At 44.1% G+C, this 15,844-nt stretch overlaps 1 non-coding gene across 1 annotated transcript; it reads right to left on the bottom strand.

Moving 5' to 3' along the window:
- Positions 1-12,605: 12,605 nt before the first annotated feature.
- Positions 12,606-12,709, bottom strand: LOC123391707. Its single transcript, XR_006606402.1, has one exon. It is a non-coding gene; the product is annotated as a U6 spliceosomal RNA (small nuclear RNA).
- Positions 12,710-15,844: the final 3,135 nt, after the last annotated feature.

Here is a 15,844-nt window from a genome sequence, read left to right as displayed (position 1 = left end):
TCCTTCCGAGAATACTCCTTCAAGGAGGATGCCCCAGGACCGAGATCACTGGAGGGACTTAGGATATATACTCAGAAGTCTTAATCAGGGGAAACTGGGACTATCTTGCAGGTGCCTGGAACAGGAAGTAATCATGAGGCCCACGGAGGAGAAAGAGACTGGGAGAAGGCAGTTTCTAAAATTCACAAAATAAAACACAAGGATGGAAAGCTTTAAAACCCCTGGAGAATTTTTCTGAAGTGTTGAACTGTGGAGAGTAGAAATGGCTGCTCATATCCTCGTGTTCCTACTTCAGCTCCTACCTGGCGAGGGACTTGCATTTCCTGTGGGTTCCCGGGATGGTTTCTATTCCATTCCTAACTCGTCTGTCACGAGGACTGGCTCGTGTGTGTAGCCAGGTGTGGAGCCTGAGCACAGCTGGCTCTAATTTGAGGGGCCTTCTGCCATTTTAAGATGACCTCACCCCATTCCCTTGACTTTTTAATATGCAATTCACGCCACTTTTCAAAAATTTGGGTAACCATTTGCTGGCTTCTTTTCTTGCATTATCCTTCAGGATGAGGTCTTTTTGTTTAAGGGTTTGATAACTATTCTTGATGGGGTTGTAAATGTATCTACTGTAGGAGTGATCAAATGTAATACGTTATGTGCACCATTCAGGCCATATTTTAGTCTTGGCCAAAGAATCCCTTCACCTCTACCTTTGACAGGTGAATGCAGAACAAGGAGATGGTGGTTAAGTGGCTTTGGCATGAACGGACTTGGATTTATCTCTTGCCGCTGACCTTTAGCTGTATGATTTTGGGCAAAATGGGAGACTCTACTACCCACCCCAGCAGCAGCAGGAAATGCCCAGCCCCTCAATCCCTCTCGAGGTGGTGGTATTCCGTACTACCTTGAGCGCAGCTGGTTGGCCAGGGTGGGCATCTGACCTATGAGTGTCTGGCATGAATTAGGCCAATCAGATTCCCTTTCAGATACTTTTACTGGAAAAAATGAGGAGCAAATCACAATGGCTGGTGGGGGGAATGGGCCAGGGACCAGGCACTGGGGAGCAGCTGGGTCTAAGTAGGCCATGATGAAGCCTGGCAGGGAAGCCCCAAACCATCCTTTTATCAGATGACTGAAACCTGGTCCTAGAGTTGCCTTGAATCCACCACTCATCTCCAGGGGGCAGGTACACTGGGGTTCCTGGGTTGGGACTGCTGGGGGGACACCGCTCCATCCTATTATAAAAGAGAACAGGAGGCTGCAGCCATGTTTTCCCGGGACTGGGGAGGGGATGAAGGAGGTAGCCTGCTTCATATCAGCGGGGAAAGAAACCTTTACACAGCTGTCCTCCCCTCTGGGGGCTTGTGGGGAAGGGAGAAAGAAAAGCAGGAAAAAAAGACAAGGCTCTCATAGCTCCTCCGTGCTTCCAATGCAAGTGCTAAACAGATAATCTGTCTAGCAGAGAATATTAATGGGTCCAGGGATGCCCAGGGAGGCCCAGACACCAGGGAGAGGGAAAGTTAAACTGCTCAGCACAACAAGGAGGCCACGTTTGGAGAAGGCAGAGAAAGGACCCCCAAAATGGAATCAGGGCATGTTGGGGGCACCTCTTCAAGGGTCCAGAAGGCTTCAGGCTGTCAAGAGGCATACAGGGGAAGTTGCTGATGAAGGAGACCTAGAGGATTTTTAAGACTATAAAAATGTTGAGTTGAACAGCTCACCTTCCTGTGAGGTAGCCCCCTTTCACCGTTCAACACAAGCAGTAAAATCGGAAGAGCTATTTAGAAAATATCCCAGAAGACAGAGCACCTGGGGGTTTCTGGATCCCTCGATGAACACCCACTGCCTGAGGAGCTGGGAGGAGCCTCTGGTTTCTAGAACCAGTCTGCCCCAGAACCTGTCCTACAGCAGGTCCCAAGGACGAAGGCATAGTGTCCACTGAGCCCCCAGCAGGTGCTTGGCGCAGAGTAGGTGCACAGCCCACAGCATCACACAGAAGCTGGTACCCAACCCCTGAGTGTTCCCTGGGTGGGACATGTAGCAAATGCAGCAACAGAGACAGCACTTCCTGTTGGGAGAGACCACAGTACCACCCGCAAGACGAATGCGCTTTGGACGGCATGTTTCCCCAGACCCCACCAGCCCTCAGCACACTCATGGAAGTTATCTGTATGCCCACAGGGACAATCCTGATTTACTCCCAAGGACCGTCTTCTTTGCAAAGTTCCTTCAGGTGCTTTCAGGGAGACCACAGAGGTAATCACACCCAAACAACTGGACACCCCCATTCAGCTCCTGCAGGCTGTGTGGCGGCCAGCCCACCTGTACCTAGCCCCGACTTTGCCTCTCAGCATGGCCTTCAATGCTCCGAATGCCTCGAAGGACTAAAGCTGCACAAGTGTGCACATCACCAGGCAGATGACACGGGAGGAGTTGTGAAGAATCCTCAGAACAATGGTTCACAGGTGAGCGGTGAAGAATGTTTCGTTATGGTCTTTGACCCCAACTCTCAGATCAACAGAAATGACAGGCTGTGAAGGCAGAGCATGAGGGAGCAAACTTCAGTACTGCTGGTGAGTTGGGTCCAAGAATCACATCAGAAATTCATTTCCCTACAAGAGAAATGTACTCTTCACTTCCTCCTTCATCCAAACAAAACCAAACATGTTTCAAGGACTTTGACATTTTCACACAGACGTTGTATTTCTGGTCCAACTTTTGTGGGGCCACTCTGGGTCTCTTGCGATAATCAGTGGTCATGTCTGCAATACAAACCATTATCTGTTCATCAGAGAATGTGCTCTTCTCCTGGCCATCGCTGGACTTCACTTCCCAGCCTCCTTTGCAGTTAGGTGAGACCATGTGAAGTTCACAACAAAGGAATGTAGGCAGAAGTGACATGTGTCGCTTTTAGGCCTGGCCCGTGAAAAGCTCCCATGTGTGATCCCCTACACTCTTCGTCCCTCAGTCAGCTTGATGAGGATGAGCATGGTGACTGTGGAAGTGACATGTTGAAAGGCAGCAAATGACAGGGTCCAGGGCCCAAGAATCAGAGCCAGGCTGCCAAGCACAACACCCACTTTGGACTTCGCATCATGTTTGAGCCCCGTAGATCCTGAAGCTCATTTGTTAGAGCAGCTGGCATTTCCTTAAGTAAAGCCAACTGGAAGACCTATTTGACCATTAAAGAAAATGTCCTGTTCTAAAACTTTGAAATTTAGATGCATTTGTGGTAAATATATGATTCCCCTCTTTTTTTTTTTTAAAGATTGTATTTGTTTACAATCTTTAAAGATTGAGAAAGAGAGAGAGAGAGCAGGGACAGGAGCAGAGGGAGAAGGACAAGCAGACTCTGTGTTGGGAGGGAACCCTACACGGGCTCAAACCTGGAGCCCAAGATCATGACCTGAGCTGAAATCAAGAGTCCAACGCTTAACCTACTGAGCCACCTGGGCATCCCTGTTTCCCTTCTTAAAGCTGCCCAAACTAACTTGACTTTGCAAAATACTAAAAATTAATATATAGTGTTAAGTGCATGGAGAGAAACAACGTGACCTGCTTCAACAGCTTAGCACAAAAAGGGAGCCACATCTCTTTGAAATTCTAATTACATGTCTACAAGCTCCTATTAGCAGGAGTTCAGTCCTTCCATCCTGAGGCTTCCCTAATATACACCTGCCACCAGGTAAAGAGAACCACTCACATCTTTGTCTCTATCTTTGTCTCTGATGTTGCCACCCAGTGTCGCTGCTGAGAACAGGTCCAAAATCTGCAAAATGCTATGGACCTCTCCAGAGATGACCCTGGCTTGCCCCTCATCTGAGTGAGCTCCAAGGCCTCAATTTCCTTAGGTCACCTTCATGAGCTTGGGATTCTGCCCAAGGCTCCACATCAGCAGGATGGCTGAACCCGGGACCCCCCAGCCTCTGCCCACGCGATGCCTGGAACAGCACAGTCCTGTCAGCCAAGCAACCCTGGCCAGAGTCCGCTAGATGACCCCATGGGCCTCCCTCACTTCAGATCTCAGGGAGAAGGGGCCGGGGGCTGGGGTCTCAGATCTTTCCTCCCTGGGGGCTCTTAGTTGCTGTGTGCCAGAATTCTTGCACACCAGGGAATCCCACACCTGCTAGGACTGTTCCTCACTGACCCCCACCTGGAAAATGAGAGCCCACTCTCCTTCCACTGCAAAACAAAGGGGCCACCCAGTGACTCTCAGCAGATCCAGATCGACTCTAAGATGTCCTTCTGTTTCGGCTTGTTCAAAAAAGCAGCTGGGAGCTTTTTCTTCTCTATTAAAAAAAAATGCTGCATATTACATTGAGTTGAAGGGAATGTAAGTTGATGAGCCCCTGGGAAGATATTAATTTCTATTTTGTTACAAAAACATACAAGTAGACTGCTGAGAATCTGATTCCCTCATGTTGCTTGTAAAACATGTTTTGTATTAGTTCATTCCTTTTTTCAGAGTATATTAATTTGCATTCACTCCTTTTTAGAATTTGGCTAATGGCTTATCAATTTTTTTTAAGACTGGCTATAAAGGAGCTTCCCCTTCAAATAAACATAATACTAGATCCTCCAAAGACCCAAAAAGAACTTGTAAGCCCAGTATAGTCAGTCTCTCCTCTCTGTGCCCATACTTGTCACCTGTGTGCCTCCACTTCCCCCAGTCTGTGGTATCTGATCCCCAAAAGCCCTGGCCTGAGGGTGGGCAAAACCAAGATCTTGCCCTTTTCACCATCAAGATGAAATTTAGTTTTTTGGTGTGCTTTTTTTTTTTTTTAAAGATTTTATTTATTTATTTGACAGAGAAAGAGAGAGAGATCACAAGCAGGCAGAGCAGCAGGCAGAGCAGCAGACAGAGAGAAAAGGGAAAGCAGGCTTCCTGCTGAGGAGAGAGCCCAATGCGGGGCTCAATCACAGGACCCTGAGACCATGACCTGAGCCAAAGGCAGAGACTTAACCCTCTGAGCCACCCAGGCCCCCCGGTGTTTGTTTATTTTTTTAATTAAAAACAGGTAAGACAGAGGGAAAGGAAGATCCTATAGGCAGGGTAAGACTGTGTGGATTGACAAAGCATGGGTATAAGCCCCACGAGGGGGTGCACCAGCCTCAAGCTTGGTGTCCCCCTATCCCTGCATGCAGGGTCTGCTGGGTGCTTTCCTGATTTAGAGCATCCTCTATTTGACCCCAAGTCCTTCTGGGGTACTCACTGGGGTAAGAACTCCAGTCAGGAGTCCACGGCCAGGGGGTGGCTGCAGGGTCAACTGAACCCCATTCCCCAAGCCCACCTGCCCCCAGGTATCTGATAGGAAGGAAGAGCAGGCTGCCTGGAAGGGCTGGGCCCCTTCCTCCCTCCTGCGCCACTTTACCCCATTCTGCAAAAGGGCCATTTCCTCCCACGTGCTATTGATTAAGTTTATCAATGCTCTCTCTTCTTCCTCCATTTTGTTTAAATTTATTACTTCCTTTTTCTCCTTTCTCTTGGTTTGTAACTTAAAGGGAACAAAGTTCATCAGGTATGGACTTGATTTATTGTTTCTCTTTTTTTCCTCTCCATAATATAAGCACTGGGAATAATAAATCTCCTCTAAGTACTGCATTGGCAGCATCCCAGAAACTGAGATATGTCACTTTCATGGTTTTGTTCTTTAAATATTCTGTGGAGTCCTAAATGTCTTCCCTAACGAAAGGTTTATTTAAGAAAGGATCCGCTCTGCCGAACACAATAAGAAACAGCTGAAAAACAGGTTCAGCTCGAGGAAAGGAAAGACAGGAGACAGAATGATCATTTGTTGATAATGTGATTATATTGCTAAAATAATCAAACAAAAAATTAGAATTCTTAGGACTAATAAGAGCTTAGTTAAAGTGAACAGATATAAAATAATTCACAAATCGATTGCTTTCCTCTATACCAACAGCTAAACAGCAAAAGGGTAGGGGCAGACCCCCAAACACCATAGCAACTGTAAAAGGAAAATACTTAAGAATTAGTTTAACAATAAATTGCGCAGAGACTGTATCAAAATTGAGAGTTATAAGAGACCAGAAACACAAAGACATGTCATGTTCGTGATAAGACTCAATGTTATGGGGCGCCTGGGTGGCTCAGTTGGTTGGACGACTGCCTTCAGCTCAGGTCATGATCCTGGAGTCCCGGGATCGAGTCCCGGGATCGAGTCCCGCATTGGGCTCCCAGCTCCATGGGGAGTCTGCTTCTCTCTCTGACCTTCTCCTCGTTAATGCTCTCTCTCACTGTCTCTCTCTCAAGTAAATAAATAAAATCTTTAAAAAAAAAAAAAAGACTCAATGTTATAATGATGTTTCTTTTCAAACTGATGTATGTATTTAAATGTCAATCAAAATCTCGATGGAAATTTTAAGGAAATATGCCCAAATGATTCTGAAGCACTTCTGGAAAAATAAAGGGACACAATTTTTCCCAAGTCTCCTCCTGGGAAGGTGACGGTCTGGGCTGGGAGAGGAGACATAAATGGCAGGAGTGGGATGCAGGTGGAAACAGAGGACTGGCTACCACCACGATTTGCAAGCCATCCCTGAGCTTGGGAAGTGGTCCTGGCTGTTAACACTTCGGTGTGACTTTGGGCATTTCCCGCTTACAGGGAAGCAGTGAAAAAAAAAATATTCACTGAACACCAGGCATCGCTACATTGTTGGTGGAAGTTGGGCTCTTTTGTTCTGCAGCAGTCTGACTCTCCTGTGGTATTGGAGGGCCATATGTCTTCTAAGAGCCATAAAAAGAAATCTTCAGTGGCAGAAAATAAACTTTTGGTGTGTCATTTAGTGATAAGGAAGTTTCTTGATGACTGTGTTAAAGTATAAGCAGGGTATCATTTGCCCATATAAATTATGACTGAGGCCAGGTTAATTTTTTTCTAAGGTTACATGTGGACGAGAAAAAGGGTGTTAGCATTTTTATGAGGTCATGGAATGTCAGGACTGACTAATGTTTCTGGATAAGTATCTCCTGCATGGAATTTAAGCCTCCCCCAGCTGTGTCTTGGAGGAAAGCACAAACAGTGGATAGCCACCCACGGCCTGCCGTTCCTGTGTTAGAGCTCTTGCTGAAAAACTTACTTTGCAATGTGGAGGCCCCCAGATTCACTCACAGCAGAGAATGACTGATCTCTGCCCTCCCGCCCCTCTGGGATGCTTGACCAATCAGTGAGACCCGCACACGCCTGCAGCCATACAGGTCTCAGGCCCAGAGGCCCTGCCGGAGAGGCGGGTTAGTTACAGATTAGCATTTGATGGCACTCCTTGGGGCTTACAGGAAAGCTCTTCCCAACTTGCCAAAAATGTGCAAGAAGAGAAAAGATTGCCCTCCAAGAGTGATCAAAAGGAGCCTGGAATGGGGCAGCTGAGGGGCTCAGTTAAGTGTCTGCCTCTTGGTTTCAGCTCAGGTCATGATCTCAGGGTCGTGCAATCAAGCCCCACATCAGGCTCCCGCTCAGTGCGGTGTCTGCTTGTCTTTCTCCTTCTGCTCCCTCATGCTCTCTCTCTAATAATTTTAAATCTTTAAAAAATACTAATAAGGAACCTGGTAATACCACCCCCAGTCAGGACTCAGCCCGACCCATGCCTGCTTACCACGATCCCCAACAGAAAGAATGGCAAACATTTGTGTTAGGGTTCTATATGGATAGAATGTTTCCCATCTCTTGGTATAGACCTAGGAGTGGGACTGCTGGGTCAAGTGATAACTTTATGTGGAACTTCTTGAGGAATTACTGGTCCATTTTCCAAAGTGGCTGCACCATTGTACATTACCACTCGCCGTGTATGAGGGCTCCAATTTCTCCACGTTCTTAACACTTATTATCTGTCTTTCTGATTATAGCAATTTTAGTGGGTGTGGAATGGTATCTCATTGTGGTTTTGTTTTGCATTTCTCTGATAAAAACTGTTCATCTTTTCATGTGTATTGGCCTTTGTATATCTTCTTTGAAAAATGTCTATTCAGGGGCGCCTGGGTGGCTCAGTGAGTTATGCCTCTGCCTTCAGCTCAGGTCATGATCTCAGAGTCCTGGAACTGAGCCCCACATTAGACTCTCTGCTCAGCAGGAAACCTGCTTCCCCCCTCTCTCTTCCTGCCTCTCTGCCTACTTGTGATCTCTCCCTCTCTCTCTCTCTGTCAAATAAATAAATAAATAAATAAATAAATAAAATATTTAAAAAAGAAAAGAAAAATGTCTACTTAGATCCTTTGCCCATTTTTTAATTGGTGGAGGTTTTTTTCCCTTCCTGACACGATACGTTGTTTTTTCCAACCACACCCAACTCTCCAACACCAACTGGATGTCCAGTCATTCGGTCTTCCTCTAATACTACCTGGACTTAGCAACAGGCTCCACAAGTTTAAGAGCTCAGCACCACGAGACTGCCCCGACTTCAGAAGCCAGCTACAAGTATTGCATCCTTATTACCTACCTTCTGTCCACCTTGCTAAGAGTCAGGGGTTCCCACGCATCCCAGGTTCAATAATTTACTAGGACAACTCATAAAGCTCAGGAAAATCCCAACAAGTCCTGAGCACGGGAGCCTCTGACCTCATGGAATTGGGCTGCACCATCCTCCTGACGGGTGGATGTTTTCACCTTCTCAGAGGCTCCTGTATTGTGTTATTTAGGGGTTCTGGTGGAGGTTTTATTATGGAGGCATGACTGTGCCACTGATGATCTCAATCTCCAGCCCCTCTCCTCTCCCTGGAGGTGGGGGGTGGGGTTGAAAGTTCCAAGCTTTTAATCAAGACTTGGTCTTTCTGGGAACCAGCCCCTGTCCTGAAGCTACCTAGAGGTGGACAAAGAGTCAACCCATTAGAAAAAAAGACATTCCTATCACCCTTACCACACAGGAAATTCCACGAGTTTTAAGGGCTCTGTGCCAGGAACGAAGAACAAGGACGAAGTATCTTTCTTATTATACCACAGTTATTTGTCTTTTTGTTATTCAGTTGTAAGAGTTCTCTATATAGTTTAGATACTATTCCCCTATCAGATACACAATTTGTAAATCTTCTCTCCTGTTCAATAGGTTGTCTTTTAACTTTCTTGTTGGTATCTTTAGCACAAAACTTTTAATTTTGATGAAATTGTCTTAGTGTCCGATATGACAAAGACTTATCTCTATCTTTTTCTCTATTTATCTCTATCCTTTTCCTAAGGATTTTATAGTTTTAGCTCTTATGTTTAGGTCTGGGACTCATTTGGGGTTAATCTAATGTGAGGGTATCTAATGTGAGGCAGATATACAACTTCAGATTTTCTGCATGTGGATATCCGTTGTCCCAATAGCATTTGTTAAAAACCCTATTCTGGGAGTGCCCCGTTACTTACCAGATGGGATGCTGTGTGATTCATGAATCACTTAATAAAAACAATTAGATCCGCAAAACAAACACACATACACAAGGCGCACGCGCGTACACACACACACACACACACACACACACACAATCTTTCCCCCATGGATTGTCCTGATGCCCTTGTCAAAAATCAGTTGACTGCAAATGTGAGATTTATTTATGGACTCTTTTTTTTTTTTAAGATTTAATTTATTTATTTGACAGACAGAGATCACAAGTAGGCAGAGAGGCAGGCAGAGAGAGAGAGGAGGAAGCAGGCTCCCTGCTGAGCAGAGAGCCCGATGCAGGGCTCGATGGCAGGACCCTAAGATCATGGCCCAAGCGGAAGGCAGAGGCGTTAACCCACTGAGCCACCCAGGCGCCCCTATGGACTCTGACTTCTATTCCATTGATCTATATGCCTGTCTTTGTGCTGCTACCACATTCTTAATCACTATTTTGGTAGGGGTTTTGTTTTGTTTTTTTAGTAAATTTTGAAATTGTGAAGTCCTCCAAAGTTCTATTTCAAGATATTTTTGGTGTTCTAGACCTCTTGAGTTTCCATATGAATTTTAGGATCAGTTTGTCAATTTCTGCAAAGAACCCACTGGAATTCTGCCAGAGATTGCATTGAATCTGAAGATCAACTGGGGGAATATTACCATTTTAATAATGTTAAGTTTTTTGATCCATGAACATAAGATGTCTTTCCATTTATTTAGAATTTTAAAATTCAACAATATTTTGTAGTTTTAAGACTGTAAGTTTTACATTTCTGGGGCAACTGGGTGGCAGAGTGAGTTGAGAGTCCAACTCTTGGTTTCGGCTCGGGTCATGGTCTTGAGGTTGTGGGATCAAGCCCCACATGGGGCTCCACACTCAGTGCAGAGTCAGCTTGGGATTCTCTCTCCCTCTGCCCTTCCCAAGATCAATACATGTTTTACACTTCTGTTGTCAAAGTTATTCATTTCACTCCTTTCGGTGTTATTATAAATGAAATCGTTTTCTTATTTTATTTCCAGATTGTGCATTGCAAATGTATAGAGCTACAATTGTTTTTTTTTTAAATATTAATCTCGTATTCTGCAAGCCTATTGAATTTGTTATCAGTTCTAATAATTCTTCTTATAAAAAGATTTATTTATTTGAAAGGGGGCAAGGGGGAGAGGCAGAGGTAGAGGAAGTCTTAAGCAGACTCCACACTAAGTATGGAACCTGACATAGGGCTCAATCTCACAACACTGAGATCAAGACCTCAGCCAACATTGAGGCAGGTGCTTAACCAACAGTACCACCAGGCACCCCTCTAATAATTATTGTTTTAAAACACTATACTAAAATTACAGAAATTAGGAAATTTCCCTCAACCCACTCCACTCCAAAAGTTCAGAAAATTTCACATAAAGAAAAAAATAAGGAACACTAAGTATCAATGTAAAAATTGCACCCAAAGTGTCTATAAAAAAGAAAAAGAGAATAAGCAGCAGAATAACGTCTATACAGACAGTAAGTGAAACTGTACCAACTATTCCAAGTAAACAACAACAAAAAAAGACATTACAAAAGTCATAATTAGAAAAACTCAGAAATGAGACAATAGCACTTAGGACAGATTTAGAAATAAAAGAAACAATCATTTCAGGTACGAAGACAAATGAGAAAAAAAAGAGCAAATCACATGATGCTAATGAGAAATAAAATGTGAAATTTTGAATTTTTTAAAATCAAAAGATGGGTACCTGGGTGGCTCAGTGGGTTAAGCTTCTGCCTTTAGCTCAGGTCATGATCTCAGGGTCCTGGGATCGAGCCCCCATTGGGCTCTCTGCTCAGAAGGGAGCCTGCTTCCCCCTCTCTCTCTGCCTGCCTCTCTGCCTACTTATGATCTCTATTAAATAAATAAGCAAAATCTTTTAAAAAAATAAAAAAAGAAAAGCACATATAAAGGAGTTCAAGAGAATATATAGGAAATAGTTAAAGGAGTGCATGGAAATGACATTCATAATAAGGGAACAGAACAAATACTAGAAAGTAAAATTCAAGAAAACTTCCCTGAAATTAAAAAAAGGAGAGGAGCGGGAGGGGAGAGATTTGATACTACATTGCGTTAGTCAGGATTCATGAAGGAGAAAGAAACTACAAAGGAATCTCAACAGGAAAGTTTCATATCAAGGATTATTAACTACAACAGGAGGTTGGAATAATGGAGAAATGGTCAGTAAAGAGTGAAAGGAACTTTAAAGAATACAAAAGTAGCAGATGAAGGGAAAAGTCTTTGCACCTAGGTCTGAGGTAGAAGAACCAAGAAAAGGTCCTCCTACCTCAGGACTGATGCCCAGACCTTGGAAGGGGGACACAGTTGTGACTCACTGGATCCTGGAGAAGTTTGCTGAAGCTGAAACCACCCAAGGGAATGCCAAGGGAAGCTCCCCATGGGTAGTGCCCTGTGCTGATGACCACCAGGCTCTGCTGGAGCTAAGAGCTCCACTCGCGGCAGGCACCCCATCAGCCTGGTGCAGGAGGCACACTTGACACGAGAAACCCCTTCTGCCTCCAGTGCCCCTCCAGCACCCTCTACTGACAAAGTGGAGCACTGGGCCAGTTCTCAAAGAAGAAATAGCTACGGGGTCCCACTCCATTTCAGCATAGCAGACCGTGAAGATGGTCTTGGAAGCTGAGAATCAATAGATGAATAACTACGGCACATTTATTAAAAAAGAATACAACATGCTTGAGAAAACTGACTCAGAATGAACAACACCAAGGCATATTTTAGTAAATTTATTGGCTATTAAGGGAGGGGGAATCCTTTAATCATCGAAGTGACAAAGAACAAGTGACTTACAAGAGAAGGAAAATTATATTATCATCAGACTTTTCAATAGCATTTCTTTGTATCAGAAAAATAAATGGTGTGAGCTATCTCAGGCAAAAGTGTGAGCCCAGGATTTTATATTAAAGGAAACGGACTTTCAATTATAAAAGGTACAAACTGTAATCAATGTACAAGAACGCAGGAATATTGTTCCCATGAGAACTTCCTGAAGAATTTACTAGAGAACAAGACTCAGACTGCCCAAATTACTAGCTACGTCAGCATGAGAACAGAGAGCAGTAAATACACAGTCACTAGTAGAACCAAAACTATATGATGTTTAAAAGGCAGAGAATATGGTATATGAAGGCCGTAAGCTCTATTGATGTAGATACAGAACAGCTATAAACATTGGGGTGCAAACTGCTTTTTTAAAAAAATATGGAATACTTCATGAATTTGTGTGTCACCCGTGTGTAGGGGCAGTGCTACTCTTCTCAGTATCATTTCAATTTTAGTCATGTCCTGCCAGAACAGGAACTTTTAAACTCATCTCAGTGATCATTCTCATGGCAGCAGCGTTAGCGCTGATATTCCCTGTTGTGTGTGTAATGTTGCCTAAAACAAATGAGTAATTTTGAACTATTTTAACTATTGTCCCCTGTGTCCTAAAAATTAGGATTCTCAGTGTGGAAGAAAGAAGAGACAGCTGTAATTTTTTAAAAGATTAAATAAAAAAAAATCTATAGTCTTGAAATTTAATGAAAAACAGTATGAACTTGTGAGGTATTTAATCTATCATTCTATCTGTATCGAATAGCTCCATCCATTGAAAAGGCCTGGAAACAAGGACCAATTCATAGCAGTGAGCATCCTTGGGGTCCACAGTGTGGTCACAAGATGCCATTTCCCACAAAAGGTCAGGGCTGCACAGAGAAATGAGGTGAGGGGAGGGGAGAAAATGTACAAAAGGCATCTGGGCCATCCTGACATACATGACAGCGCACGAGCCATCATGGATGGACTATCTGTGTACTAGGGTAGTGTCAAAAAACACAGAAGCCAACCCAGAGGGGTTCCCACTGGCCAAAGACAGAACAATTTGAGCTTTGAACATAGTAATAATTGCAACAGATTGAAACTCATCAAATTTCTTTAAATCTGTGAGTTCATGAGGATATTGAAAAAATGAACTGGTCACCTGCAGAGGATAGTAAGGAGGCAGGTTATTATTCTGCAAACTGATAAACATAGGGAATAAAGAAAGCATTTATCCAGCCTCTTCTACATGAGCTATACCACTGGGTAACCTCATGGTAGATGAGAGGAAGCATCTGTTTATAAAGACATCCAGCAAATAAATGAAAAAAGAAATGATGGAATTAAAACATCATCATTTGGTAGTGGTGGCAGCTGTGGTTCTTTTCATTACCTCGCGCATAGAACACTGGAACGATCTCATCAACGACGCCATCATCTGTTTAACACTCTCAAGACATTTTCTCAAAGCCTATTTACTTATAAATTGTGTGGAATGACAAAATTAATAAGCAATAAAATGTGAGTCATAGCACAATGAAAACAATATATGTCACTATCTTGGACCCCCAGTGAATTAATGAGTCTAGGGACTGAGCATCCACAGCTACAAATATCACAAAGGGAGAGGCAGCCTGACATTATGTGGCCCCTGATGAAGGAACGCATCACACCCAGAGTCTCGCCAGAGAGACAGAGCCAAGGCAGACCAAGCTTCGAAATCCAGCTAACAAGGAGCAGCAAATACAAAGGGCAGCAGAGCATATGGAACTGTCCCATGAGCAGGTAGAAAACAACAGTCCAAGGGCCTGGATTCTTCAACAGAAAAAATAAAAAGAAAGGAAAGGAGGAGAGGAGACTCTGAAGATTAAAGAGAGGTAAATATATATTTTTAAAAGTGGGCAAGACTGGGGTGCGTGGCTGGCACAGTGGTCGGGTAAGCATCCAACTCTCGGTTTTGGCTCAGGGTCATGAGATCGAGCCCTGTGTTGGGCCCTGCACTCAGCGTGGACTCTGCTTGAGATTCTCTCTCCTTCTCCCTCTGCCTCTCCTGCTCATGCGCTCATGCTCTCTCCTTCAAATAAATAAATTTTAAGAAAAAAAAAAGTGGGCAAGACTGAGGCATAGTTTCTAGAGATGCACACTTGGTTGCTGAAACTATAAAGGAATGCAAGGAAGTGATTATTATGAAAACCAGGTAGTGGTTACTCTTGGTGGGAGGGATGGGGGGGACACGACTGTGATTTGGCTGGGGAACATGGAGGTGCTGCTTGGGTGGCTGCAACATTCCACTTTTTGGGGTATAAGAGCATTGGGGGCATTTGCCTTATAATACTCTATTAAGCTCTACCTTTGTTTTGTGTGTCTTTATCTCTATTTCAAAGAGTTTAAGTAAAAAGATTTTTTAAGTAAAAAGAATTTAAAAAGGACTGTTGGGGTGCTTGGATAGTGCAGTTAAGTGACTCGCTCTTGGTTTTCGCTGGGGTCATGATCTCAGAATTACGAGATCGAGTAATGCGACAGGTGCACACTGAGCAGAGTCTGCCTAAGACTCTTTCTACCTCTTCCTCTGTCCCTTCCACCTGTACTCTCTCTCCCTTTCAAATAAATAAATAAATCTTTAAAAAAAATAAATTAAAAGGAATGTTAAAATAATTCATGTATGTATCACGTAACACTATGGTACAAACAGGACACTTTGGGAAATGTTGAGCTCTTCCATAAGCCTGGATATGAGAGGCACTAGAAGCCACCTAGCCCCAAGAAAGTCTCTCTCTAAAGACATCCGTGCCCGTTTGGGCTGGATGGACTTCAGGCTGGGAGTAGGGAAGAGGACAGCAGGAAAGTGAGCCCTGTACCAGACAGCCTGAGGACACATGGGGCAGTGAATGCAGTGTGGATGTCAGCAATGTCACGCACAAACAAAATGCAGGTAAAGCCATGGCATCTGAATAAGGCCTGGATTGTACCCATGTCCACTCCTAATTTAGATATTATGCTGAAGTTATGGGAGATGTTAGCAATGGGGGGACTGGGTGAAAGGTACAGAGGGTTGCTTCTATTTTTGCAACTACTTGTACAGTAGAATCTATAATTATCTCAAAATTAATTTCCTTAAAAAGAAGATATGTAAGTGCACTGATAGGTCTTCATTTCTCCCTGAGGCTCATCCTGCTCCCGGGGTTGAGGAGGCTGGGGCAGCATTCACAAGTACCCTCCCCTCACAGTTCCACATTCAGCAGCATCCCCAGGCCCTCCCTATTAAGCTGCTTCAATTTCCCAGTGAGAACAGAACAAGACAGCTCAAAGAGAGATGCTGGCATATATACAAGTGTGTTCACCTTCCTTTCTGGAGGATAGGGAGAGCATGTGCGTGCACACACACGCACACACACAACCTTACTCTGGGACTCACAGCGCCACAATGACAGCTCTTCTTTAAAGGCTCCTGGATGTCTCCTACTGGACAGAATTCATTTATCATTCTGGGACCTACAGTCTTGGTCTTTCAAAAGTTTCTTGTTCCAAACCTACCCATTTCAGATGAATAACTCAAATTGGATAAGAAACTAACCATTTTGACTGTTCTAAGTTCCCCTGGAGTCCACTGTTGCCAACACCCCAGGACCCCAGCT

Source organism: Mustela putorius, unplaced genomic scaffold (genome assembly GCF_011764305.1).
Source record: "Mustela putorius furo isolate JIRA1106 unplaced genomic scaffold, ASM1176430v1.1 tig00000275_pilon_pilon_pilon, whole genome shotgun sequence".
NCBI classification, from domain to species: domain Eukaryota; kingdom Metazoa; phylum Chordata; class Mammalia; order Carnivora; family Mustelidae; genus Mustela; species Mustela putorius.
Note: the sequence above shows the minus strand (reverse complement) of the source record. Positions and strands in the feature narration are given on the sequence as shown.